Consider the following 27,916-nt stretch of genomic DNA (forward strand, 5'->3'; position numbering starts at 1 on the left):
AAACTGCCTTTAAACATCAGCTTATCTTGCTGATCCAAGTCCAACACTGAGTTTGTAAAAACATGTTTGTCAATCATTTTGTTTGGTTTGTGAGGAAAATGATTCAATAACTTCCTACTAATACACAACATTTCATCATATTTCCTCATAACCCTCTTTTGTCTGATTTGAATCCCATTTGAATTTGCAATAAAGGATCCACAGAGTTTGGTGACAATAATGACAGTAGATGTTTGTGTGAAAGTGCTGGAAGCAAATTAGTGTGTGATGTTCTTTCAGTGTTGCACTTTGTAGACGCTCCCTGAGCACTGGTCTCACAGCCAGCTGCACATAGAGACCAGTGTTGTTAGTCCAGAGTAGTAATATACCTATACCTTTTTTTGCCCCCCCCCCACCCCGAGGGCATTTCCCCCCCTCCCCTATCCCCCGCCGCGTCCATGTGCGTGTGCACGTGCGCTAGAACTGACTTTTTGCACGTGCGTGTGTGTCCAGGGGTCATATGAGTTCACATGTGTTTAATAGAGTATTATTTAATGAAACCATTATGTGTTTTAATTAAACTCTTTTTAAAGGATTGTATAGGTCTCAGAGTTCTGTTATTTAGACATAGATGATTTAATTTAACTACTTTAGGGGTATTTTAACTAGTTAGGAGCCTTTTGCATTTTCTTCAGTGCTATTTAGGAGCAAATAACATGTATCCCTTTAGAAATAAACAGTGATACTTCTAAAAACCATGTATTCCCACACAGCATTTAATTTAGCTAGTTTAGGAAGATTTCACTTTTCTAATAGTTTCACAGGCTAGTAGTTTTTTTTTTTTTAAATAGAGCACCACAAACAACATGTATCCCTTTAGAAATAAACTGTGATACTTCTAAAAGTACATATTCACACTAGAGCTGTATCAACCTAAATGTGGCTTTAATGCAACTAGTCTTATAATTATCTACTAGTCTGCAGCAGTTAGACTCGATGATTACACATAGATGATTTAACTACTTTAAGGGCATTTCACTTTTCTAAAAGTTTCACAGGCCAATAGTTTTAAATAGAGCACCGCAAACAACATGTATTCTTTTAGAAATAAGCTGTGATACTTCTAAAAAACACATATTCACACACTCTGTAACAGTTAGACAGAGGGGGTGCAGCAGCTAGGCTCCCAAAAGTCTGTAAAAAGGTATGAAGCTCCTTATCAAGAGCATCCCAGCCCAAAGGTGTATATTCACAAACAGTTAATGGCTTTAATGCAACTAGTCTTATCATGTCAGAGGCCAGCAGAAACCATGTCCAACAGAGTCTCCAAAGGCTTTCCACCTTTCTTCCTTACATCGTGCTCTTATATCTCTACATCTCAGAGGACAACTGAAAGTAGTCCCACCTATATAAAAACATCCTAATCAGACACCTGGTATTCTTCCACACGGTATCACAACGGAACTCGAGAGCATAAGACAGCGTTCATCAACGCGGTCAGCAAACCTAACAGCGTTCTTTTTAACATGGACAACATATATGGTAAGTAAAACAATGATATTATTGGATTCTTAAATGTATACCCCAGTATATCATAAAATATTCAAACTGTTTTCTTTTTCTAAACAAAAGCCTGATTTTTTAGGAGATCGGCACAAAGGGACACCACACGTTTCACTTACAGAAGGTCTGTGTTTCTTCTTTTTTTTAAAAGCAGTCATCAGTTCACACAAAACAGTCTGTGCCTCATTGTTTTAGAAGCAATCTTACCTGTTTCACACATAGTAACATTTAAATGTATATTTCTCTTTGTTTCTACAGGATCACAAAGCTATATTGGGCAAACTACACCTCTAAAAAACACAAGGAATATATGGTGTTACACATGTTTTAAATATATGCGTGTTTGTTTAAACCTTGTATTAACGGGTCTTATCCCCTGGGCACAGGGTCAATAAGTTGTCCAGAAAAACCTACAGAAGCGGGTGCAATAAGACCACGCCATACGCTAGGTATGTGTACATGACACTCAATTTAAAGGTAAAAAAAGGTTTTAAATATTTACAAATGTTCTAATACACCAGACCTGAGACAGAGTACGCAGCGTGTCAAGAACCGGGGCCATCCGGAATAACACAGAACAATGTGTGAGGATAGGCATAAATAAATCAAAAGAGTCAAAGAGTATATATATATATATATATATATATATATATATATATATATATATATATATATATATATATATATATATATATATATATATATTTGTTTCTAACACCCTTCTATCTCCACAGTGATCACACAACCCCTTACCACTTTTTTTTTTTTTTTTTTTGCCTGTCCCATTTGGTTCTTTAGCCATCAGAATTGTTGTCTGAAGACCAACAAGGATACCCAATGGATTTACTTTGCCAAATGGATCATCGTGGCATTGCCGTATTGGTCCATTTGGTCGATCTTTGTTTTTATTATTTATTATATTTTATTTTCAGATGTTACAGACGGGACAGACATGAGTGAGGGATAGGAAAGGAAGAAAGAAAGAGGAAGGAAAGGAAAAACAGAAGGGGAGAGGGACAGTGAGACAGGGGGGGAGAAAAAAAATCTCCTGGATCACCTGTTGAGAGAAAAATAGAAAACAAGCAAAAAAAACAAAGCAACATACTAAACACAACGCCATCGCATTAATCTAGCTAAGTGTAAACAGCAGTAAATACTAAATATTCAATGTTGTTGTGCAGCACGCAGGACAGATGTGCTTCGAAGTAGCGGCCAAGAAAGGTGTAATTTGGGTCTACGAGCAGTGAACACCCGTGTGCATACCTGTGTGGATCAGCGCGCTTGTATTCCAAAGGTTTCTCCATGTAACGATCTGCTAGGGAGTGTGGGGGGGGGGCCACAGCCCCGTCCTCCAGGGTGTGAAGCGGGTATGGAGGAGATCAAAACTCCAGACATCCAGAGGCCCCCAGAACACAAGAGACCATGGAAGACCAACAGAGGGGCAGCCGCGCCACTGTTCCAGTAAGAGCTGAGGAGAGTCCCAGATGAGGGTTCACTCAGCAGCCGCGGAGCAGAAGCCAGGGGGAGTTGCAGTGACGCGCCCATGAGCTCCGCCGGCCCCCAGCTGTGCCTGAGTGACCGAGCCCCAGGCCGAGAGGCCGGGGGCACCCCACCTCCGAAGGGGCCCGAGCGAGCCCCAGGCCCCAGGCCCCGATAAGCGGCCGCCAAGGAGTGAGCCGGTGTGTACCTGGACACCCACCCCCAGACACAAAGAACCACCAACGCACCGACACCTGAGGTATTTATTTATTTATTGTCATTGTCAAGAACAATGAAATTGCGTTTGGGGCTTCCATACAACCCCCCAAAAAAGAAGAAAATAATAAATACCCCTTAAAACCCAAGTGTACATATTTAACCCAGTGTGACTCCAATGCAATAAGACAATCCTTAGCAATAATGTTCGTAGAAATTCAGACAAAGACCTGAGAAACATGACAAAATACAACAATGCAACCCATTCAATATTATTGTACTGTGAGATATGATATCAGATATGATAGTTATCTATTTAAGAAAGAGGGGGGGGGGGGGGGGGGCAGGAGGGGGAAGAGAATAAAGATATGATGCACCAATGCAGACCAGTTCATTGCTATTAAGAAGTTGGATATGGTTATTGTCCGTGAGAGGGGGGCAGAGAGTTCAGGAGCCTCACAGCCTGTGGATACAGGCTGTTGGCCAGTCTGGATGTTCTGGCCTGTATAGACCTGTACCTTCTCCCTGAGGGCAGCAGATGGAAAAGGTGGCGCGCAGGGTGATGTTGGTCCCGCAGGATACTGTGCACCCTCCTCAGACAGCGAGTGGGGAAGATATTACTGATCTCTGGCAGACTTGTTCCAATAATTCTGCCAGCTTCTTTCACCACCCGCTGGAGTGCTTGCTGATCGGCCTTGGTGCAGCTGGGGAACCACACTAGAAATCCATACGTCAGAACGCTGCTGATGGCACAGTTGTAGAAGTTCAACATCAGAGATCTGGGAATGTGTGCGCTCCGCAGTCTCCTCAGGTAGTAGAGGCGCTGTTGGGCCTTCCGTACAACTGAGGTGATATGGTTGCCCCAGGACAGGTCCTCTGTCACAGTTACCCCCAAGAATTTAAAACTGCTCACCCTCTCCACCGCCTCACTGCCAATGAAGAGAGGCAGATGGTTGTTATGACCCCTCTTCCGGAAATCTACAATGATCTCCTTGGTCTTTTTGGTGTTTAAGACCAAGTTATTGTCGTGGCACCATGACTCTAGTTGTTGCACCTCTGTCCTATAGTTTGTCTCATCATTGTTGGATATAAGTCCGAGCACTGTAGTGTCATCTGCAAACTTAACAATGAGATTGGACGCGCAGGAGGAAATACAGTCATGGGTGAAGAGAGTGTATAGCAGAGGGCTCAGAACACACCCCTGAGGGGCACCGGTGTTGACCACAAGGGTGGAAGAGGTGTTCTTACCCACTCTGACACTCTGTCTACGGTTAGTGAGGAAGTCCACAATCCAGTTGCACAGAGAGGAGTTAAGTCCCAGTTGGTGGAGTTTGGGACGGAGTTTGTATGGCCGGATGGTATTAAAAGCCGAGCTGTAGTCTACAAAGAGGAGCCGTGCATAGGTGTTCCTGTGTTCCAAGTTCTTCAGTAATGTGTACAGCACTGTGGCCATCGCATCCTCGGTTGACCGGTTCTCCCTGTATGCAAACTGGTGCGAGTCCAGGGATGGTGGAAAAGCAGCTCTGATGTGTTTAATGACCAGTCTCTCCAGGCATTTGGCGGGAATGGGGGTGAGTGCCACAGGTCTGAAATCGTTCAGACATGTGACATTTGACTGTTTTGGGATGGGAACGATGGTTGCTGCTTTGAAACAGGATGGTACCAGTGAACAGGACAACGAGGTGTTATATATAGAGGTGAAGACGTCCGCCAGGTCCGCAGCACAGTCTTTTAGCACCCGGCCCAGCACTCCATCCGGCCCGGCCGCCTTCCTGGTGTTAATGCTCCGGAACACACGCCTCAGCTCATGAGTGCTCAGGACCGGAGCAGGGTCGGTTGAGGGGAGAGGGGACAGGACAGGGTCGGTGTTCTCCCTGTCAAAACGGGCATAAAAGAGATTTAGATCCTCAGCCAGAGTAGAACTGTCGGCTGAGGGTGATGGTGTTCTTCTTTTGTAGTCCGTGATAGCCCTGATGCCCTCCCAGACCTGCCTTGGGTTTGTGTTGTTCTCAAACCTGGCCTCGATACGCCTCCTGTGCTGCTGCTTGGCAGTCTTGATGCCTCTTCTCAGGTTGGCCCTGGCAGCACTGTATGCCTCCTGGTCCCCGGATTTGAAAGCGTTGTTCCTTGTTCGAATAAGTTGTTGAACTCCGTGTGTCATCCAGGGTGGATTATTAGGGAACACACGGAATCGTTTCCAAGTTGTTACATTGTCCACACAGAAACAGATGTAGTCCAAGACAGTGGAGGTGTAACTGTCCAATGCGACACGATTGTCAGTGTCCTGCACCTTGAATACATCCCAGTCTGTGCAGTGGAAACAGTCCTGAAGCATCGGAATAGCGTCCTGCGGCCATGTTCTCACGGTTTTGGTTGTAATCCCAGTGCTCTTGATCTTTTGTGTGTATATTGGGTGTAGCAGAAGGGAGAGATGGTCTGACAGACCCAGGTGGGGATAAGCCTGGGCTCTGTACGCATTCGCCATGTTGGTGTACACCTGGTCCAACGTTCTATCTCCTCTGGTAGCACACTTCACATTACGGTGGAAATTGTGAAGTACAGATTTCAGGTCCGCGTGGTTAAAATCCCCAGCCGCAATAAATACACTGTCCGGGTGTGCTACCAGGCTGTTATTGATGCTGCTGCTCAATTGTGCTAACGCTAGCTTAGCATTAGCATCTGGTGGAATGTAAACAGCGCAGATGTAAACGGCAGAAAATTCCCGAGGGAGATAGAATGGACTCCGCCACCGGCAGGGGAAGTGGTGGTGGGTGGAGATAGGCCTCCAAACCTTGGAGGGCCTGAGGTGTCCCCAGAGAGGTGGTGTCTGATACCCAACCTGACATATAGACACAGACATACAGGCACACACAGACACAAACATCCATTCCCCCCCTCATGCTCTCATGTGCACTCACTCCACACTCAACCAACGTGGAGACAGACATAAAGAGACGCTGTACACACGATCACACTCCCCAAGCGTACTCTACAAACCGGGTCTAGGTACCCTTGCCCCTGGAGGGGGGAACTGCACCCAGACCCAGGTGGTGTTACCCTTTTCCCTGCGGTGGGGAGAGGCAGACCACCCCGACTCCGTAGCAGCAGGGAGGCCCCACACTCCAGACCGCAGTCGGACGGCCAACTCCTCCTAGCCCTCCCGCTCCAGCAGGCTGCAGAGAATGGGGGTGGGAGAAGACTCCAAACCTCCCTCCACCCGCTCATTGTAGTGTTGATGCATGTGTGTTCTAAGGTGCAATTAAAACCCAGGAGGGCATGGAGCTACCTGCCAGAGAGCAGCAGGTAAGCGCATAGTCCCTCCTGATAGCCCTCAATGTCTACGTGTATTTAAAATTGAGAGGTGGGCAACGACGCCAGGGGTGAGGTGTACACCCTGATGGTAATATGGACTCGGTGATTGTGCCCACCCCCAAGATCCTATATGTATGTGTAATGAGAGTGTGAATAATGTGAATGTCTAAGTTGTGGGATAAAATTGAGGCAGAGGCAGCCGGAAGGGGACAGAGGGGGGGGTAGCCTCCTCTGCACCCTGGTGACATACCCCTACTCCAAGGCCCTGCATGTGTGGGTGGTTGTGGTGGAGCGGGAAGAGGGAGGCAGCTGGAGATGGGGAGGGAAGGAAGGGAGGGGCAGGTAACCCCTCCCTGGGGCCAGCTCCCCCGCTGACCCCAGTAGGCACTCCCACACTCCGCGACCCGCCAGGGAAAGAGGGCCCAGGCCCATCCAGACCGGGGCCCAGTGCAGCAGCGCCTCCCGGCCCCACAGAGCCCGGGACAGTTCACCTAACCCCACCACAGAGAAAACTGCACCCACCCCACCATCCACTCATCTTCCAGACTACATAAGACAGTAAACGCCCAGGCTGAGATCTTCCTCCACCTCTCCTGTATCTCCCCCTCCTGCAGAGAGAGTCCCTGAAGAGAGGAAAGCTCCTGCAGATGTGACCATCTCCCCCACCAGTTGAAGAGCCCCCCAGGTGGCTCGACGCACCGGCGGCACCCTGCTCCAGGGCTGGGCCCCCATGCACCCACCCGCCCACAACCCCGGCAACACACCAACCAGGACCCAAGCCCCCGAGGCCCGGCCCGGGCCCCAGCCCGGAGACGGAGCGCCTCCAGAACCTCACGCCCATCCCGGACCCACCCAGGGGCAGCCAAGCTACCAGGTCAGTAACCCACGTCCGTCAGCACAGACCCTCCCCTAGCCCCGCTGCACGCAGCCGCGAGGAAACAGTCACCTGAGAGCCAACAGAGCCCCCACCCGGACATGACCGCTACCCCGGGTTGAGCCCCCCAAGGAAGATGCCTCCGGGGAACCCCCCGACGCCCTAAGCCTGTCCCTACCCCCACACCAATCACAACAGTGAAGGCGGGACCAAACTATTACCCCCCACCCCCACTAGGTGATGGAGCTGATAAAAGGAGCCCAGAGCAATTGATCTGATGTGGTGGCAGAGGCTGTATCAAGACTAATGTAATCTAATAGATAATTTCTATATTGGTTAGAATTAAGATTATTTTTATTTTTCCAGTTCATGAGGACTGTTTTCTTGGCTATGCATAGGGCAGTGAAAACCATATGGGCTATATTCTTTTCTGAAGTGACATTATCTAAGCTGCCCAACAAACACACTAAGGGGGAAGTTGGAATGTTACATTTCAGACACTTTGATAAGTCTTCACATATCTCGCGCCAAAACTTTTGCACTGGTGGACAGAACCAAAGAGCGTGGATGTAATTGTCTGGTGTATTGCCTTGACAGTGTGAGCAGTTGTTGGAGGATGTAAAGCCCATCTTGAACATCCGATGACCTGTATAGTGCACTCTATGTAGTATTTTGTATTGTATTAATTGCAGACTGGGATTTTTAATTAATTTAAAGGTTTTTAAGCAAATCTCAGACCAGAAGTTTTGGTCTAAGCTGACTAAGTGCTTCCCACTTTGCAATAGGAAGGGATATTGATTCATCTAATTTAGAAAGTGTTCTGTATATTTTAGATAATAATTTGGGGGATTTAAGAGTAAGAAAATGTGCCGCACTTAGTGGTGTTTGTAATTCAACTTGACTGAGGTTAAATTTCTTTTTTACTATGGATTTAATTTGTTGATATTCTAAAAATCTTGTCTTGTTGATCCCATATTGTGCAACTAGTCTGTCAAATGGAATAAATTCTGTTCCCTCTAATATATGTTCTAAGTATTTAATTCCTTTACAACTCCATTCTGGGAAATTAATCATATTATTGTTTTGTAATATGTCAGGGTTATTCCAGATAGGTGTACGTTTGCATGGAATTAATGAAGACTCCGTTATTTTTAGAAACTCCCACCATGCTGTCAGAGAAAAGCTGATGTTGATACTTTTAAAGCATTCATGTCTTTTGATGTTTGAGCTAATAAATGGTAGGTCTGAAATCTCTAGATCCTTGCATAGTGCCTGTTCAACATCTAGCCAGGGCTCAACTAAGAAGGTATGTTTTAACCATTCTGAGATGAACTGAAGCCTGTTGACTAAGAAGTATTGGTAAAAATTAGGCAGATCTAATCCTCCTCTATCCTTGGTTCTTTGTAGCATTTTTAAGCTGATACGCGGGGGTTTATCTTTCCAAAGGAATTTGGAAATATATGAATCCAGAGATCTGAACCAATCTTGTGATGGTTTGTTAGGGATCATCAAAAATAAGTAATTTATTTTTGGCAAGATCATCATTTTTATAGTGGCGACCCTTCCCATGAGTGATATGGGTAAAGATTTCCATCTAGTCAGATCGCCTTCTACTTTCTTTACAAGTGGGATGTGGTTTAATTTAGTTAAGTCTGAAAGCTTAGGAGAGACATTAATACCTAAATATTTAATATTTCCGGATTGCAGTGGGGCAGAGGAAGAATTATGGAAGGAGCAGTTAATGGGGAGAACTGTAGATTTTGGCCAGTTAATTGAATAATCTGAAACTCTTGAAAACCAGTTTATTAAAGTAATTACCTCAGAGAGGTTGGTTTGTGTGTTTTGCAGAAAAAGCAACACATCATCCGCATAGAGACTGATTTTATGTTCTATGTTCTTACATTTTATGCCCTTAATTGTTGTAGCCTGTCTAAATGTTGCTGCTAGAGGTTCGATAAAAATTGCAAAAAGTGAAGGGGAGAGTGGGCATCCCTGTCTGGTGCCCCTCAGGAGACAGAAGCTGGAGGATGTCTGGTCATTTGTTCTGATACGAGCTGTTGGGGAATTGTATAATATTCTTATCCAGTTTATGAAAGAGTTTCCAAAACCAAATTTGTGTAAAGTTGCGAATAAAAATTTCCAGTTAACTCTGTCAAATGCTTTTTCTGCATCTAGAGATAATATTATGGTTTCGATGTTTTTATCGTATGAGTAGTCTATTAAATTAAGTAATCTACGAGTGTTTGTTGAGGAGTGCCGACCTTTTATGAAACCAGTTTGGTCAGGATGAATTAAGAGGGGGGTCATTTTCTCTAATCTCTTTGAGAGAGCTTTGCAGATTATTTTAAGGTCTACATTTAAAAGAGAGATTGGACGATAGCTTGAGGGAAATAAAGGGTCTTTGCCTGGTTTTAGCAGGAGACTAATGTTGGCAGAATTCATATTTGGTGGTAGTCTGCCATTTTCCTCGATTTCCTGCAACATGCCGTGGAATACTGGTGCCAAAATTGTCCAGAATTCTTTGTAGAATTCTGCAGGGAAACCGTCTGGACCTGGGGCCTTATTATTGGGCATACTTATCAGGGCTTCCTGGAGTTCACTTGGCGTCAGTGGCGAATCCAGTTCCATTGCTTGACTGTCTAGTAATTTTGGAAGAGTTACGTTGTCAAGAAACAGATCAATTTCATTTTTAGATGGGTTTATTTGTGGTGAGTATAAAGTTTCATAGAAATTAGGGCTGAACGATATATCGCATTTGCGATAATATCGCGACATGATCAAGTGCAATTTTCTAACCGCAAAGGCTGCGATTATACTCTGGACATGTCCAAATTCATGGGCTGCATCCTCCTGAGGCCGCATTTGTAGACCGATTACGTCACAGCGACGCGCCGAAGGCTGTCCAAATTACTACCATATCCCAGAATTCATAGCGCGGCCCAGCCAAACTCCAGTTTCCAACAATGGCGGCCGCTACTAAGTTTTAAAATTACTCATACTAATCTTTCTGGGTCACAAAATAAACTTTTAAAATATTTTCAGGCGAGAAAGTAGTTGTGTAAACATCAAATATCTGCTCGGTTTATCAAGATATCCCATATTTGCAAAAGTGCTTCGACGTTTTCAGAGGCGTCTGCTACCCACCAGCTCGACAGCTAGCCGGGAGCTCGAGGGTTACTGATGCGGCCGAGAACGGCACAACTCCCGGCACATCATTTTCAGATCACCGCGGAGTTTCGCTGCTCGGGTTAAACGTGATATATAAGTCACTTAGACAACCTAAAAATGTTATTGTTGGGCTTTTTTCAGTGTTTTGTTTGTTCGTGAGTAAATCGGTTTGGCTGAGATTAAAGTTATTAGATTAGATAAAATAAAACTTTATTAATCCCCCGGGTGGGTTCCTCCTTGGTTTTCACACAGCTGACTAAACGTCAAACAGAAAACTTATTAAACAGAAGTATGAGACAGTCGAGAATTTACGCCAGTGTCTGGTTATATTTTAGATAGCAAGAAGCAGACGGCCGAGTTTATTAAACTCCACCGAGACAGCGGTGACGCTAATCAGAACTAGCCTTCTGATTCAGAAGGCTAGACCGTCCAATTTCACGCCTTTAAATTTTAAAGGCGTGTTTGTGTGTGTGTTTATACAATTGCTATTATGTTTGCACTTTATGTGTAATGTTACTGACTGCAGAGATCAGTAAGATGTGTGTATTTTTTATTTATTAGTTTTATTTATTTAATATTATTTTTTAATTGAATGACTGTCTAGTAGTTCACAGATGTCGAAAAACTGAGTGTGGTAAAGCCACTGATTTTGTTTATCTATATTTCTGCAATCTGCACATTGTACTGACTTTCATTTTAATGTTTACACCAGGGTTCCTTGTCAGCACTTTATGCTCAGATGTTTGTAAGCTAAAAATAAACTATTGTGTATGTTCAAATATACTGTTGTGATTGAAGAAGTTAAATAAAAATGTCAGTCATCAATTCATGCATCACCTCATGTCATCATAACAGAGGTCTGTCTTCCAGGAAAGAACAGTTTAAAATTAATGTAATATAGTATTGGCCATACTATATGATGTATTGCTTGTCTTTGTTTAATAATACAGAAGACAAAGACCTTAAAAAATAATCGCATATCGCATCGCAATCGCAATATTGGGGCAAAAAATCGCAATTAGATTATTTTCCATAATCGTTCAGCCCTAATAGAAATCCCTAAAAATGTTGTTTATTCTTCCAGGATCATATGTTGTGTTCCCCGATAAATCTTTAGCAGCACATATAGTTGTTTTTTCTTTATTTATTTTTAGCTGGTTAGCTAGAAATCGACCTGATTTGTTACTGTGTTCAAAATTCTGCAAGCGTAGTCTTTGTATAAGGAATTGTGTTTTTTTATTAATAATTTCATTTAATTCTAGTTTTGTTTTGCATATTTTGTTCAATGTTTCCTGATCTTGGTTGCACGCGTAGGCTTCTTCTAGTGATTTGATGTTTTTTTCTAATTCCTGAATATTTTTGTTTTCTTCTTTCTTTTTGTGTGATGAGAAAGAAATTATTTTACCTCTCATCACAGCTTTCCCTGCTTCCCATAGAACAGAAGCTGATGTTTCGGGAGTGTCATTAAAGTCTAAATATGAAGTCCATTCCTTTTTAAAAAATTTAATAAAGTCTTCATCTTTAAGTAGTGATATATTAAATCTCCAGTTTTTTCTTGGCGTAGTGTTATTCTTGTGCATTAGTGTTAAAGATACAGGAGCATGATCGCTGACAGCTATAGGATGAATCTCAGTGTCTGAAATGTCACTCAGCAGTGAGCTGCTGACCAAAAAATAATCCAGACGAGAGTAAGAGTGATGAACATGCGAGAAAAAAGTATATTCCTTACTGGTGGGGTGAAGAGAGCGCCATGCATCGCAAAGACCAAAGTCGCTCATATACTGTTTGATTATATTTGTGGACTGCCAATTGCGCTGAGTTCCTGTTGTGTTGAGCCTATCCATGTCTTCATTTAGTCCAAGGTTGAGGTCACCACCAAGAATGAGTGTGCAATCAAGGTGTTCAGAGAGTGCACTAAAAAATCCGTGGAAGAATGAGGGTTCATCAACATTTGGACCGTATATACTTACAATACATAGTTTTTTGTTCAATATTGATAGTTTAATAATTTGAAATCTACACTCTGGATCTATAACTGTATCGAGTACTGTAAAATTAACATTTTTATGTATTAAAATTGCTACTCCCCGTTGTCTAGAATTATAACAGGCTGCAAACACGTTAGGAAACTCAGGTGTTTTAAGTTTGTTTAAACCTGTGACAGGTTTATGAGTTTCTTGTAATAAAACAACATCTGCCTGTAGTTTTGTAAGCTGGTTAAATATCTTTAACCTCTTTCCTCTGGTGCCAGTTCCATTTATATTCCATGTGACAAACCTCAGCATGCCCATAATTGTGTGTGTATGTCTAATGATGTACGCTGGGTGTTTCGTTTAGACAGGTGGAGACAATGTGGAAACATCCCTTGTTTGTAAATAGAAAGAGAAAAAGAAGTGTGGTGAGAGGCTCCATAAGTCTGACTATGTGTGTGAATATTCACTAATATGAACAAGCGTGGCTTGCTTATGTGTCCTGCAAGTCTGTGCGTGCTGTGAGGCTGTTGTGAATGTGCTGCCGTTGAGCTGATGTGTTTGCGTGATCGTGGTGTGAAAATATGGAGAAATAGAGGGTGTTGTTTGTAGGTGAGTGGGGAAGTGGGTGATCACAGCAGTGAAAGACAAGAGAAAGAAAGAAACCACATGAACTGTGAGCAACAACAACAAAAAAGAAACGAAACGGAAACATTCCAATTAAAGTAATGACGGAGAGTGACGGTGTTATATCTGCTATGACATCATATTGATATTACTGGGTTAAACCCATGTTAAAAGAGAAAGTGTGAATGAATAAGAAAAGAGTGTAGCGGGTTCTTATCTGGAGTGCAGTCAATATAACCACGGTGTGGTGCCCCTTACCACTATGGGCCCCATGAAGACCCCTTGATGTTTTTGGAATATTTACGCGGTATCGAACTCCCAGAACAACAACAACCAGAAAACCCACAACCTTTGTGCAACAACAGTGACTCGGAAGCAATCTTCATCACAGGACCAGTGAGTGAGTGTCTGCCTAGTGATTTCAGCGATGTTTTTGAGTACAGTCTATCAGATTTTAATATAAATCACATACCCACCACGCCTGAATGTCTCAGAAACATCAACAGTGATCCAGGCATCGGTTTTGAAGAAGAAGGTTGCATAACAGACACGCAAATATCACAGGCATATGACGCATACTTAAATGCAGCAGCAGCAGCAAACACCTCTACTTTTGAACAGAGTCATTATGCTTCAAAAAATGATATATTATCTTTGATAGATGCTAAACTCAGGCAACATCAACAAATAGTACAGAAGGATGTTCAAGAAATAGCAGCTAAACTCATGCGAGAAATGGCAGCTAAACTTAACCAACATAAACAAGCAGCACAAGTGAACACGCAAGAAATAGTGGCTATAGTTAACCAACATCAAGAAGCCGTACATGAGAACTTGCAAGAAATAGCCGGAGTTTTAACTAGTATCCACCAGACAATAAACATTACCTCTGGTGTATTACATCTCATAAATACCAGCATTCTAAATAGGTGACTTTTAAAATCCACACCATGGATCCACCCCGCAAATTATTCAAACACAATGATGGTACCTCCAATCGATCTAAATGGTTTGACTTTGACGCTTTTAACCGGTCGGTTGCACAATTAGTAAGCAATTGTCAAGTTTTGCATGCAACGCTTAGTAGTCTCGATGCAGCACGCAGGGGTGTGTCTAATGAGCCCGTTCGTCCAACTCATTCTGAACCCGTAGCTGATGATGCTGTTGATCGACTAGCCGAAACACATTCGGATTTGCCTGTAGCCACTGGTGTTACTGTTGCAGGGACTATTGCTACTCAAGCTGCCACCGATTGCCTTATTACCGGGGCTTCTGTCACGCCTGATAGGGTCTGTGCACCTAGCGCACATGCTCACCTGACTGCAGACGCTACTGCATCTGTTGCTGCTGACGCATCACCACACATCCCCTCAAACAATGGAAATACCTTAAGTGTTATCCATTCACAAACAGGTGCTGCAGCAGTCGAACCCATTGTTCAGTCTGGGTCTGGCAGTCACAGTCAGCTTAGCATCAGAGAGATACCTAATTTCAATGCGCGAGAATTGCGCGAGCACCTTGATTTTAGGGACATAAGTCTCGATGATCCAGAACAAGTGCCTGAAAGAGTTAGAAGCTGCTTAGCTAATGTGATAGATAGAGCAGTGACTGGATCTCAGCAGGGTTGTGTTCTAAATGTGGTCCTACGGGGGCCCTCACTGGCTTCTGATGTTCAAGCTGTTTTAAATCCTGATAATCAGTATGATCCTGACCTGTTTCTCGAACAAATAGCACAAGTTATGCAAAGTAACGATGAATCTATCGGTGATGATGAATTAGAGTTTATTGTCACGGTTGCACAAAACAGTAGCGGAGGTGTTCGCTTAAAACTGGCAAACATTCCTTATGATGAGATTCTCTCAAAGAAGGGTAAACATTTGTACACACCAAACAATACGCGCAACAATTTGTGTTTCTCCCTGTGCATAGCACATTCATTAAACCCAACAGCATCCGAACATGAAAAACATGCTACTGCTAAACAGTTACATGCTCAAGTAGGTCTATGCGACACACAGACAGTATCATTCTCTGATGTCTGCAAATTTGAGAAACACCTAAACATTAAGATAGTAATCTATTATCACGCAGCAGGGCGTAAACGTCTGCTTAGTTTCTTCACACGTGATGAGCCAAATCCAAACACTGTAATGCTGTACCTACACAATGAACACTATCACCTGATTGAAAAGCCAACAGCTTTTCTCGGGGCAGGCTATGTGTGTAATTTTTGTTACAATACATATGAATCACCGCTCTATCACAGCTGTAAACATAGATGCAACGTATGTTTCACACTCTGTCATCACCACAGTGGTCCCACAGTGAAATTCAGTGACTGTAACCGCATCTGCAAATCACAACACTGTTACCAACAACACAAATTACCAGAAATAAAACACAACATGGTCCCGTGTGACAATATGAAGCATTGCATGAGTTGTGGTATCACATATAAAGAATCAAAAATATCACCACACAAATGTGTCCAGCCTAAATGCGAGCACTGCCGCAAGCCTAAATTAGCAGGGGACTCTGAGCATCAGTGTTTCATACAGCCTGTTGAACAACAGAAACCTTGTGATAAATATATTTTATTTGACTTTGAGACACGGTATCACAACGGCAAACATGAGGCCAACTTTGTGTGTGCCTCTGATCTGATGGGCAACAAGTTCACATTTAATACATTAAAATGTGTGAAGGCGTTTGTGCGGCATTACAGACGTCCGAGGTTTCGGGGGTACACATTCATAGCACATAATGCATCGGGCTTTGATAACTACATACTTTTGGAGTACTTTGTCAAGCAACGTATGACACCTACCGTCACAATGAGAGGGAGCCGTGTGATTCTGATGCATGACGGGGACTATGACCAGCGGTGGATTGATTCGTTCAGCTTTTTGCCCATGGGTCTTGCCAAAATACCCTCTGCTTTAGGTTTTCATGACCTGCAGAAGGGTCATTTCCCACACAGATTCAACACTAGGGATAATGCTCTAGATCGTGCTGTAACAGTGGTCCAATGTCCTCTCCTCTCTGGTCGGGCATTTAATGTACTGCTTGTATTTGGGAAGCTCATGGCTCAGATTGGCTTTGTTAAAGTCCCCAAGAGCAATAATGAGAGAGTCCGGGAATGTCCGCTCCATGTGCAGTATCTGCTCCGCGAGTGCGCACTGAGCTGCCTGCGCATCCGCATCTGGCGGGATGTAAACAGCGGCCAGGATGAATGAAGCAAACTCCCGCGGAGAATAAAACAGTTTGCAGTGAATAAAAAGGTATTCCAGAGAGGAAGAGCAGTGCTGAGCAATCACTGTTACGTCTGTGCACCAGCCACTATTAATGTAGAAGCAGACACCTCCACCTTTGGTCTTACCAGAGAGAGAGGCCTGCCGGTCCGCGCGCAGCAGATGAAAGCCCTCCAGCTTTAGCGGGCTGTCCGGGATGTTCTCACAGAGCCACGATTCCGTAAAACATATGACACAGGAGGAGGCAAAGTCTCTGTTCATGCTTCTCATCAGGGCCAACTCGGCTATCTTATTCCTGAGTGATCGTACATTGGAAAGGAAGATCACAGGAAGAGCAGTTCGCAGTCCGCGTCTCCTCAGACGCACGAGTGCGCCGGCTCGCTTACCTCTCTTTCGGAGTCTCACTTTCCTGATCAGAGTCTGCAGTAAATCTGCCGCAGATGCGACAAATATTGGAAGTAAATCCACAGGTGTTGTAGTCCTTTGGTTAAGAAGCTCTTCTCTGGTGTAAGAATATCCAGAGGAGTGCCCAGACACAGAAGTTATGCACAAAAACAAGACAGAAGTAACGCACTGAAGCACCAGGGCATCCATACGCGGCACCATCTTGGAAAGGACCCCCTGATGATCCTCTAATCGCCTGAGACAAGGTGTGAAACTGGGTGTGGGCCCCAATCAGCCAGAGTTCATTGTGAAACCTGGCCCCACCTTATCATGCGAATTCCTGAGATCAGATGGCCCAGGATGTGAGTGGGCGTTAAGGCGTCTTGGAAGGGATCTCAAAACTGGATTATAGATGGCAGACAGTTGGTGTCGTAAACCCCCGCCTCTGTTCAAAGATGGTCGCTCACAGTGGACATAGATGGCTTCTTTCACTCCTCTTTCAAACCATCTGTCCTCTCTGTCCAAAATGTGAACATTGGCATCCTCGAAAGAGTGTCCTTTATCCTTAAGATGCAGAAGGACTGCTGAGTCTTGTCCTGTGGAGGTGGCTCTTCTGTGTTGTGCCATGTGCTTGGCACAACACAGAAGAGCTGTCTCCACCATTTGACCTTAGAACTGAAGAAGCTTCTCGGATGAGAGGTGAAACGTCTTCAAGTAACTTAAAGAAGTCCAGACGCTTTTCTTTGCAAGCTCCTTTGACTACGATGACCTGGATGACTGAGAACCTTCACAGACATGAGGTGTGGCATTTCCCCAACAAGACTGACACATTGTTTAAAGACTATGTGAAAGCCTTTCTAAAACTTAAACAGGAGGCCTCGGGGTATCCAGAACATGTGAAAACCCCTAACGAACAGCAAGAATACATAGACAAGTATCATGAAAAGGAGGGAATAATGCTAGATCCGTCCAAAATATGCGTAAATAAAGCTGTTCGAAACTGCAACAAGTTGTTGCTAATCTCGTTATGGGGTCGTTTCAGTATGAGGTCAAACATGGCGTCATCTGAGCTCATCACAGACCCGTCCAGGTTTAGTCAGCTAATGTTCAGCGACCAGTATGACGTACGGCAGTTTTGTTTCATCTCTGACGATGTTGCCATGGTGCAGTGGCGCCACGCCGATGGTAGAGCTTCCCGTGTGAAAGACGTTAATGTCTTTGTCGGGGCCATGACCACCGCACATGCCAGACTCATGCTGTATGGCTTGTTAGAAAACTTGCAGCAGCGTGTACTGTATTGTGATACAGACAGCGTCATTTTCACAGCACTCCCTGGCGACTGGATGCCTCCTCTAGGTCCTTTTCTGGGGGATCTCACCAGCGAATTAGCTTCAGGGCAGGGGGGTGTGGAGGATCACATAGTGGAATTTGTTTCCGGCGGGCCAAAATGCTGCGCGTATCACACATCGCTGGGCAAAACACAGGTCAAATGTAAAGGAGTAACACTGAATGCGCAAAACTCCAAAGTTGTCACCCACGAATCCTTGAAAGGTTTAGTCCACAAGTTTGTAGCCAATCAGGCATCAGACGCACACCTGGCAGCTGTGTCTGATAATATCAAACGCGATAAAAAGAAGCTTCATTTGAAGAATGAAACCGTTGTGAAGAAGCTTAAGGTTGTCTACAACAAGCGCCGTGTGCTCCCAGATTATACAACCCTGCCTTATGGATTTTAAATTAGATCAGGGGTTTGACGCCCGGTTACAGCACCCGTTCAGCATGGTGGTCAGTGGTCCCAGTAACTGCGGCAAGACTTTTTTTGTCAAAAACGTCATTGAAAATGCTGCCCGGATTATTTCACACAGCATTGATAACATTGTGTATATATACTCATGCTGGCAGCCTTTATATGACCAACTTCTTAAGATAAGAGACATAAACTTTGTTAACCATATACCTGAATCTCTGGCTGATGACACACTTCTACCTACAGACAAGAATAATTTGTTAATTATAGACGATGTAATGAACGATGCCGCCAACAATTTAGAAGTACAAAATGTGTTCACAAAGTATGTGCATCATAGGAATTTGAGTTGTATATATCTGGTTCAGAATTTGTTTATTCAAGGAAAATCCAGTAGAACTATTTCCTTGAACACTAACTACCTAATATTGTTTAAAAATCCTAGAGATAAATATCAAATCATGCTTTTAGGTAGACAAATGTTTCCTGGTAATACTAAATATTTTATAGAAGCGTTTAATGATGCCACATCAACAACATACGGGTATCTTTTAATAGACTATAAAGCCAAGACCCCGGACTATTTAAGACTCAGAACAAATTTACTGTCAGACCGTCCGGTTGTTTATATCCCCCCCCCAAAAAAAAACAGTGAAGAGGTGAAAGGATGTCATCACGCATGCGGAGGAATCTGTCTCTGTTGGAGCTGATATATAAGTCTCCACCGGCTCTACGCGGAGTTATTATTAGCAATGCTGGCTTGGATTTCATCAATGCATTGTGTGAGATAGCCTTTAACGTATTGCAAGGTAACATTCTGCTGACAAATCAGAAGTACAAACAGTTAAAAAAGAAAAAATCTCTAATCAGACTGATTGCTGACAAAAAGATAAAAACTTTGAAAAAGAGAAAGACAATCAACCAATCTGGAGGGTTTTTACTACCCTTATTAGGGGCTGCAATCCCTTTCGTAACCAGTCTGATAGCAAACAGGTGAAAATGGAGCATGTGCAAAAGATGTTTTTGGTGCCTCAACATCAGCTGGACTTATTGAAACAACCGCAACAGCACACAGGCAACATTAGACAACAGGCTCAGAATGACTTGGACAAGGAGATGCTTCATGTGTTACACGAATCAGACATAGATGTGTATGAGAAAGCTAAAAAATACGGCGACATTCTCCAAAGATTCCTAACACTTGTGAGACAAGGGGCCCGTGAAAAGAGTGTATTGTCTTTATCCCTACCGGAACAGCTTAACACAGATGCGCAAACCCCTCCTGCGGACACACCTCCTGTTTATAGCGATGCGGGGGTGAAGGATTTTATTGCAGAGAGTGTTTTGACACACATGCCTAAAAGGAGTAGGAGGAACGCAGAACTCATTCTAGCAGCTCTGAACCGTTCGCCAAACACGGTTTCTTACAACGACAAAGGCGAAATTGTTGTTGATAAACACACCATACCGGGTTCACACATTTATGATCTGATTAAAGCCATCACAACCACACACACACCTTCTGATGGTTTCAGACCTATAGGCTGGACAGAGTTTTTAAAGGCTGTTTCAGATTTAAACATACCGTTATCGGTCATATCCAATACAGGCGTACGTAAGACCATTGCCTTGTATAAAACAGATCACACACTGCCTGAAGACTCTGGTTTTTTAAAACACATGCCTAAAAAGAACACACCGGGCGTTTCACAGCGTGATAGTACATTAAAGAAAAAAATAAAGAATAAAAAAAATAAATTAAAGGGTGGTCCTATCGAATGGTTGGATTTTTGAATTCAGACTATTTCTTATCATAACCGCAATGCTGTTATTGTTTTTTCTGCCTAAAATATTGACTGTTTGTTGTTTTTCTACTGTATTTTTTTCACTGTTAGATTGTTTTCTTTTATCATAGTTTTTCTATTATTATCATTGTATAATGTTTGATTTATTTATTACTCTTGAAGCATGTGTGATGTGACTGTATAATAATAATACATGTGACAATTTTGATAATAAATACCATTGACTCGATTAAATCATGCTCTCATATTGTCTTTTATTATAAACGGTATTACACATCAGTATCCTTGTTGCACACACACATAATAACTACACACTGCTATGGGTTGTATGTTGTTGACAAAGCGACATACCTTAGCATTGTTACAAGTTAAATTAGTAGAATACATTTTGAGCACATGTGAATAAGACACTCCGTTTTGTATGTGAAATAAAAAAATACACAATGTTGTCCGCATGTGATGGAGAAGTTGTTCTGCACTTGTTTTCCTGAATATAAAATAGTGGAACAGTTTTTTAGAAGAAACACCTTTATTGCTGATGGAAAACTGTCTAGCGAGTTTCCAAAACTATCAAAAAAATAACCGCGTTTGTCTCTCGAAATATAAACAGCCAGCCAGTGTTCCCCGGGCATTGTCGAAGGGTGAGTGTTTACAATAGCCATAGCTGGGAGTCTTTGAAGCTGAACATTGGGTACCTGATCACAGGCTAACACACCTAGAAAATGTGTGTTTTTATTGATAATCCTGCCCATCACAGATGTTAGTTCTATAGTGTTCATGACCGTCTTTGTTGCCTCAGTAGTAATCCAAGAGCACCTGTCTCATGTTAGATACAGTATTTCAATGACTGAATCAAACACGGAATAACACAAGATGTTCATTGTGCGGGGTAGTGGGTTTCTGAAACAGGTTTCAAGCCTAACGTTCCCGGTTTTAATTAACGATACATTGCCTGAATGTCCTTCGTCAGCTTCCAGATTGAAACAGAATAAAGTATACCCGTTACCAAAGTCGTCACGTGAAATGGCTAGTGACCTATCCTTTAAATGTCTTCCAGTGGTTTGTATCAGCTGATAGAATTCTCTGGTATACTGTTTTCTCTGAAAATTTGGCTGGAACGGTTTAGCAGGATAAGCCAGACCCCCAGCGTATAAAGAAATTAATTCTATATCGCAGGTTTCAAAATGAAATGGGTTACGGGTTGCACTTCCTGTAAAAGCTTCATTATCAATGAATGCAATGATGACAAATTTAGGTATCCTGCCCATAAATAAATTGTCATTAGTTGATATTCGAGCCCCAGCCGGTATGGAGAAGGTCTTTAAAGATACTCTGTCTATAGCATATTTTGCGTTTGCATGGTGCAATGCCTTGCTGTGTGCAAGTCTGACGCTCGGTGATACACTCACTTTCTTGACAAAGAGACTGGCTGAGACAATTTTAACTTTGTATGCATTGGCATCCGCCGTCATGAGAGCAAATTCGTCTTTAGAGCACACAAATTTCAGCGACAGATCTATTCCATTAAGTAACAGTTTTTCTTGAAAAAACAGGTCTGCATGTACAGGCGCTATCAATTCAACAATGCTGCTATTTGCTGTATATTTGCCTCTGGTCACAAGGCCTTGGTTGTCCCCTTCTATGGATGTGTCATTCATGTGTGATGCTGTATCCTTACAGAATAACCCGGTGCTGAACTGTGTGTCTAAAGTGTCCTTATTTTAATTGATAAGACATTCTATCACACCTCTATATGGATATGTGTTAGATGATTGACTAATTAGGCGGTCTCCCAAATTAACGTCAACCTGCGCGAACAGAGTACATCCGGGATAATTAATAAAGCCCACGTTAGCATCCCTAGCGAGGTTTGAGCCATCAGCGTTTGTGATTCTCACACGCATGTAGATATATGTGTCATTTAGATCCAGGTAATCTTCTCCAGACGATGAGATGTAAAACTCGATCGGGCCTCCGTCAGTGATTGCCGAAACAGGCGGTATTTCAATAAACATACTTTTCTCAATGCTAGTCTGTGTGTAGGGAACAGTAAACAGATCCAACTCTGTTTTTACACATTCTCCAGATTGACTGTGTAACAGCGCCATTTAGAATATGTCAAATGCTGTAGTTTTTGAACGCCTAGTTTGGGGTCTTTTCACTCCGCGTGACGGTGTCTGTTTGTTGGATCTTCTGCCTGGTTTTGTGGTTTTATGCTTTTTAGACATAGTGCGCGCTGTGGGTGGGGTCTTTGAAGTATAGGGCGTATACACATACACCCCGTTACCGTCCTGCTTAGTGGCTGTGGGCTTGGTTATGTTGGATATGACATCAGACACTATGCCTGATGCGGCTGTTTTTAGGTGGGGTTTGACTATACTGACTCCTTTTTTAAACAGCGGTACTGCAAATCTAAATAAGCTGCGGAACAACCCCCCTAGACCTGCGCCATATTGTGTGCTGGTCCCTATATACCCGCCCAACTCCCCCCCGGCTTGTGCGAGGTAATATTTTAGATATTTTGCTTCATCTGTGTTGTAGACACCCATCCTTTCTTTTTAAAAATGCTGTCTTATCGGTCGGAAGTGTAGCTTCACAAACACCTTGCCGTATAAAAAGGGTATGTGTTGATTCTGGTCGTCTTTCAAATCAATTTCTATGTCGTCGATTAATGTCTTTGACACAGGTGTGTAGTGTGGGCTGTCAAATTGCAAAATGGTTACACGCCGCACATCGTCTGTGATATTTATAGCCCTTAATAGCCGCGCATCAGCGTCACCCACAAGTTGGTAGTCGGCAATATCTACATAAATAAACATGTTGTATTTCCCGCCGTATATGTCAGCAGGATGTGGCGCATATGTGTTTTTATAATGAAGTACAAACGGTTCTTCTCTTTCAAATCCTAGGATTTCTGCCAGTCTCCCTCTAAATGTGAGCATGCTGCCTCTAGGCCCCATAACACTGACATAGTTACTAACTGTGTTGTATTGTGTTTTAATGTCCGTTGTGCCCTGGGGCCCGTTCTTCGTACCTCGCTAAGTAAGTTAGCTGGATTAGATTGTTGACGATTTCGCGTGATCCTGGATCGTTCGGTTCCCCGAAGCTCATCCGGGACTTGCTGTCATAGCAACAGAGCCGTAAGCGTAAACCTGCTCGGGAGCAGGTTTACTTTATGTAAACAGGATTAGATCGCGGCCACGCAGGTATGTCTCGCTTCATTATACGAAAGCAACAGCGACATGCCGCCACTGTGTCACCATAAATAAATAACATCAATGTAACTAAAGATAATGCAGCACTTGATCCTTTTATTGATTCCACGCAGATACATACAGGTCAGTCCCTAAAAAAAGGGAAATGTACTAGTAATCACGCTATGTCATGTAGGTGATCACGCCAGATGCAACACACATTCCAGAGTAGTAATAGTAAATTACGTCGTGTAATCAAGATGACAGACCACGGCTATAAAAGCGAAGGTGGAAGTGGGAAGTTTGTCGCAGCCATGTCCTGTCCGTTTGTACGCGAGCAACCCATTGCGGAAGGTGCGAGAGTGATAAGGAGAGTGTACAGAACCCAACGTATATTGCGGGATAGACAGGATCCTTTAGCACAGCGCGACAGTGTGCTCATAGAGAGATACCGATTTTCCCGTGAGGGTATCATCTACCTAACCAACTTGCTGGATCCCCATGTTAAGAGTACCACTCACCGTAGTCGGGCATTAACAACTGCACAAACGGTGTGCATTGCCTTGCGTTACTTTGCGAGTGGCACGTTTCTGTACGCTGTTGGAGACGCAGAGAACGTTGGCCAACGTGCCATCTGCCGGGCCATACGCAAAGTGTACCTGGCACTCAAGCATTTCCTGGGTGTGTTTGTGGTTTTCCCAAGCCACTTAAGACCACAGGTCGTCAAACATGGCTTTTTTGCCATTGCAGGTACAGTAAATTCGATAGTGAATGTGATGCAATCATGACCTATGTCGGTAACTGTAGCTCGAACGTCCGCAGGCTTCCCGAATGTGATTGGTACCATAGACTGCACACACATTGCGATCAAGGCCCCCCCAGGCCCCAATGAAGGGGACTATGTCAATCGAAAGGGGGGCCACAGTATAAATGTGCAGGTGAGTAATACTAACATTCCAGATGGCAATACAGTATATAATGGGAGGAGTGTGTTCACATATAATGGAATCCCTCAGATGGTGTGTGACTCTATGTGCCATATCACAAATGTGGAAGCTAAATGGCCCGGATCAGTGCATGACTCAAGGATCTTCAGAGAGTCAGGGTTATGCACATCATTTGAGCGTGGTAAGTAAAAGAGGCTTATTTTGATACTTCATACTCATTTCGGGCCTAACCTAACAGCATTTCCCCATTACACAGGGGCCTACGATGGGATTCTCCTCGGAGACAGAGGTTATGCATGCAGGCAGTACTTCATGACACCATTCCCTGATCCCAACCCTGGGCCACAAACCCGCTACAATGCAGCTCTAGCCAGGACAAGGGCATGCATTGAAATTACCTTCGGGCAACTGAAGGAACGATTCCAGTGTCTGAAACGCCTGAGGGTTGCACCTGACAGGGCATGTGACATTATTGTTGCATGTGCCGTACTGCACAACATTGCCACCATCAGAAAAGAGAGGACCCCCGTGGTGGAGGTGCAGCCTGATGATGACCTCCAGCCAGTGCACTTGGACCAACCTAGTGGCAGAGCTGCACGGGACAGGATTGTGCAACACAATTTCGAATAATAACAAAATGACATGACATATTATCTATTGACGTTTATTTGAGCATCTTTGTCTGTCCCATCACACACAAGCCAGTCATCAGTTGCCTGGAAAAACAGATCATATATACTGTGTCACGCAAGGTCAGCAATAGTGCTCCGTATGACAGTGTATTCTTACGTACTCTGGAGTTCCTTTTGAAGCGACTCGATTTCCAGTTGAAGTTTATGCCTCATTAGAGCTTGGAGTTCGATTTCACCTAGGAGCTTTTGTTTCTTCAGCTCAGTATACTCCATTTTTTGCTGGAGACTTCTCTTGTAGAGCAGACGAATGTCACCCTGTGTCAATTGTAGTGACAACATTTAACGGGGAATACATGTCATGTAGGCAGTATAATTAATCACAACACTGCCCACCTCTGTATCAGGCCTCTCTGCCGGCCTCTTGGCCTGCAAATCATACTGCAGTCAGACACACATGGCAGTACACAAGTAGATGGCAATTCAGGCGAATTCATGCATGTACTCACAGGGTCTTCCTCCAAACCACAGTCATCTGACAGGGTTGCGTCACTGTCGTGTGCAATGGTATGACAATGGTGTTACAAAGGGATGTGGTACAGCCTGTTGGTCTGTGCAATTGGGTGGGGACAGATATATGTATATCTCCCAACTTACTATGAATTCTCCAGTCACCCCTTCCATGGGAACAGGTAAAAGTGATGGAGTGTCATGTAACACTACACACAGAGAAAACCCACAGTGCCAATGAATGTCACAGTACGAATAGCATTTTCATTAAGGCAACAACCACATATTTTACATTGTGCAAATGGAATCATGAGCCCATTCACCAGTTATGTAGGTGCTGCTGCTACTGCACCCCGGCTTCTGGTCTACGGAAGAGCTGCCCCCAGGGATGCCCTCAACAATGGGTCTGGTGGCATTCAACCTTAGGGCCAGCTCCTCTGCTGGGGTGTGACGAGGGGGTGCAGGACCACCACCTGTCTTTTGTTGCTCTGCCCTTTTCTTGGTTCAGGGATTGTTTCAGGGTGTCTTTTCAAGAGACTGACAGCAATATAAGTGATGGCTATTACGATTCTGTAGTATGTTCTTATATTTCACTGTTACTTGTTCCCATGTTCTGGTGGGTCCGGTTGTGGCTCTAATGTGTAAGAGGTTATCATGTGATATGATTTGATATGATAAAATATGATATGGTATGGTGTCATGTAATATGTTGAATTACTTACGAGTTTAATTTGTCAGCAACTTTCTGCCAGCCCTCTCTCCTTGCTTTTGCAGCCTTTGCAGTGTTCCCTTACGTTTTAATTAAACTCTGAAACTCCTGAAATCCCTCACTCATGAGTTCTTGCTCTGCTGCCGGAAAATACCGAGCGCGCTCCTTCGACATTTTCGCCGACTGATCAGAGGGTTGCCGATCAATGTTTCTACTATCGATGCGTAGCCCCTTTTACGACACCCAGTGATGTCACATTACTGTACTAATCGTCAACAGCAGGTGTGTTCGGGGAACCGGATTAGCGAGCTCACGGTTAGCGCGATGGTTTGGTCTTGGATGTGTCATTTGATCTTGGATGTAGTGAGCGACGTACGAAGAACGGGCCCCAGGTCAGAAGATGACTTGTTGGAATGAAAATGAGCTTGTAGTTTGTCTGCTTTAATAATGTGACTGGAAAAAGGTGTTGGACTTCCAATATGTCCATTTCTTTCACACTTCACCTTTAAAAGTGTAGCCTTGTGGTGCCTGGAAGGAAAAACACGACTTTTTCAAGTCTTTTTCCTGTTTTTATGATAAATGTACGACTTTAATGTGAAACATTCAGAATTTTTTCTCTTGTTGTGTTTGTTTGAAGCTGCTTCCTGTTGGCTTCAGCTGTTTGGAGTTTCCATTTTCTAAACTTCTACATTCTGAAGCTTCTTCAGCTCTGAACAGATGATGAAACACTGAATGATTTCAAGCTCACATTTTGTCTAATAAACTTACATCTTTCATTCTTTATACAGATTGGGGAGCTGTGGTTTGTCAGAGATCAGCTGTGATTATCTGGCAGCAGCGCTGAAGTCCAACCCCTCCCATCTGAGAGAGCTGGACCTGAGTGACAACAACAAGCTGCAGGATTCAGGAGTGAAGCATCTATGTGGTTTTCTGGAGAGTCCAGAATGTGGACTTCAAACTCTGAGGTTAGATTGTAAAGATTATTACATAACTATGCTCCCACCTGAAATACAGACTTTAATATAACATCAACAGTTTCAATAAATGCTCTAATGAAATGATAATGATGAATCATAAGTGATGCAACAGTAATAATGATTATGAATAGTAAAATAATATTTCATCCCGACAAAACTTACATCTTTCATTCTTTATACAGATTGGGGCGCTGTGGTTTGTCAGAGATCAGCTGTGATTATCTGGCAGCAGCACTGAAGTCCAACCCCTCCCATCTGAGAGAGCTGGTCCTGTGGGGAAACAAGCTGAAGGATCCAGATGTGAAGCAGCTGTCTGATCTTCAGCAGAGTCCAGACTACAGATTGGAGATCCTGCTGTAAGTAGAGTGATGGAGTGAGTGGGTGGTGCTGTCAGCAGTATTGTACTAAACACAGTCAGTATGAAACAAAGATCCAGTGTTTCCTGTAAAGCTGCAGCTTCTCAGTGAAGCTGTGAGAGGAGAATGGTGACAGGCTTCAGGATTGGACACAAACACTTCCTGTTTCTGCCCTTTATGGTCACCATAGTAACGGCTGACACGCTCTGATCAAACGCT

General features: G+C 43.6%; 1 protein-coding gene and 1 long non-coding RNA gene across 2 annotated transcripts in view; both read left to right on the forward strand.

Moving 5' to 3' along the window:
- LOC308403394 (NACHT, LRR and PYD domains-containing protein 12-like) overlaps window positions 1-27,916 on the forward strand; it is a 1,254,170-nt gene that overhangs the window by 721,791 nt on the left and 504,463 nt on the right. The window lies entirely within an intron of this gene.
- On the forward strand, window positions 1,371-27,290 carry LOC308404024. The gene is made up of 4 exons (XR_013973042.1): window positions 1,371-1,521; window positions 1,625-1,666; window positions 1,801-1,991; window positions 27,153-27,290. It is a non-coding gene; the product is annotated as an uncharacterized lncRNA (long non-coding RNA).

This window comes from Rhamphochromis sp. 'chilingali' (assembly GCF_963969265.1).
Source record: "Rhamphochromis sp. 'chilingali' genome assembly, chromosome: 1".
In the NCBI taxonomy this organism is placed as follows: Eukaryota; Metazoa; Chordata; class Actinopteri; order Cichliformes; family Cichlidae; genus Rhamphochromis; species Rhamphochromis sp. 'chilingali'.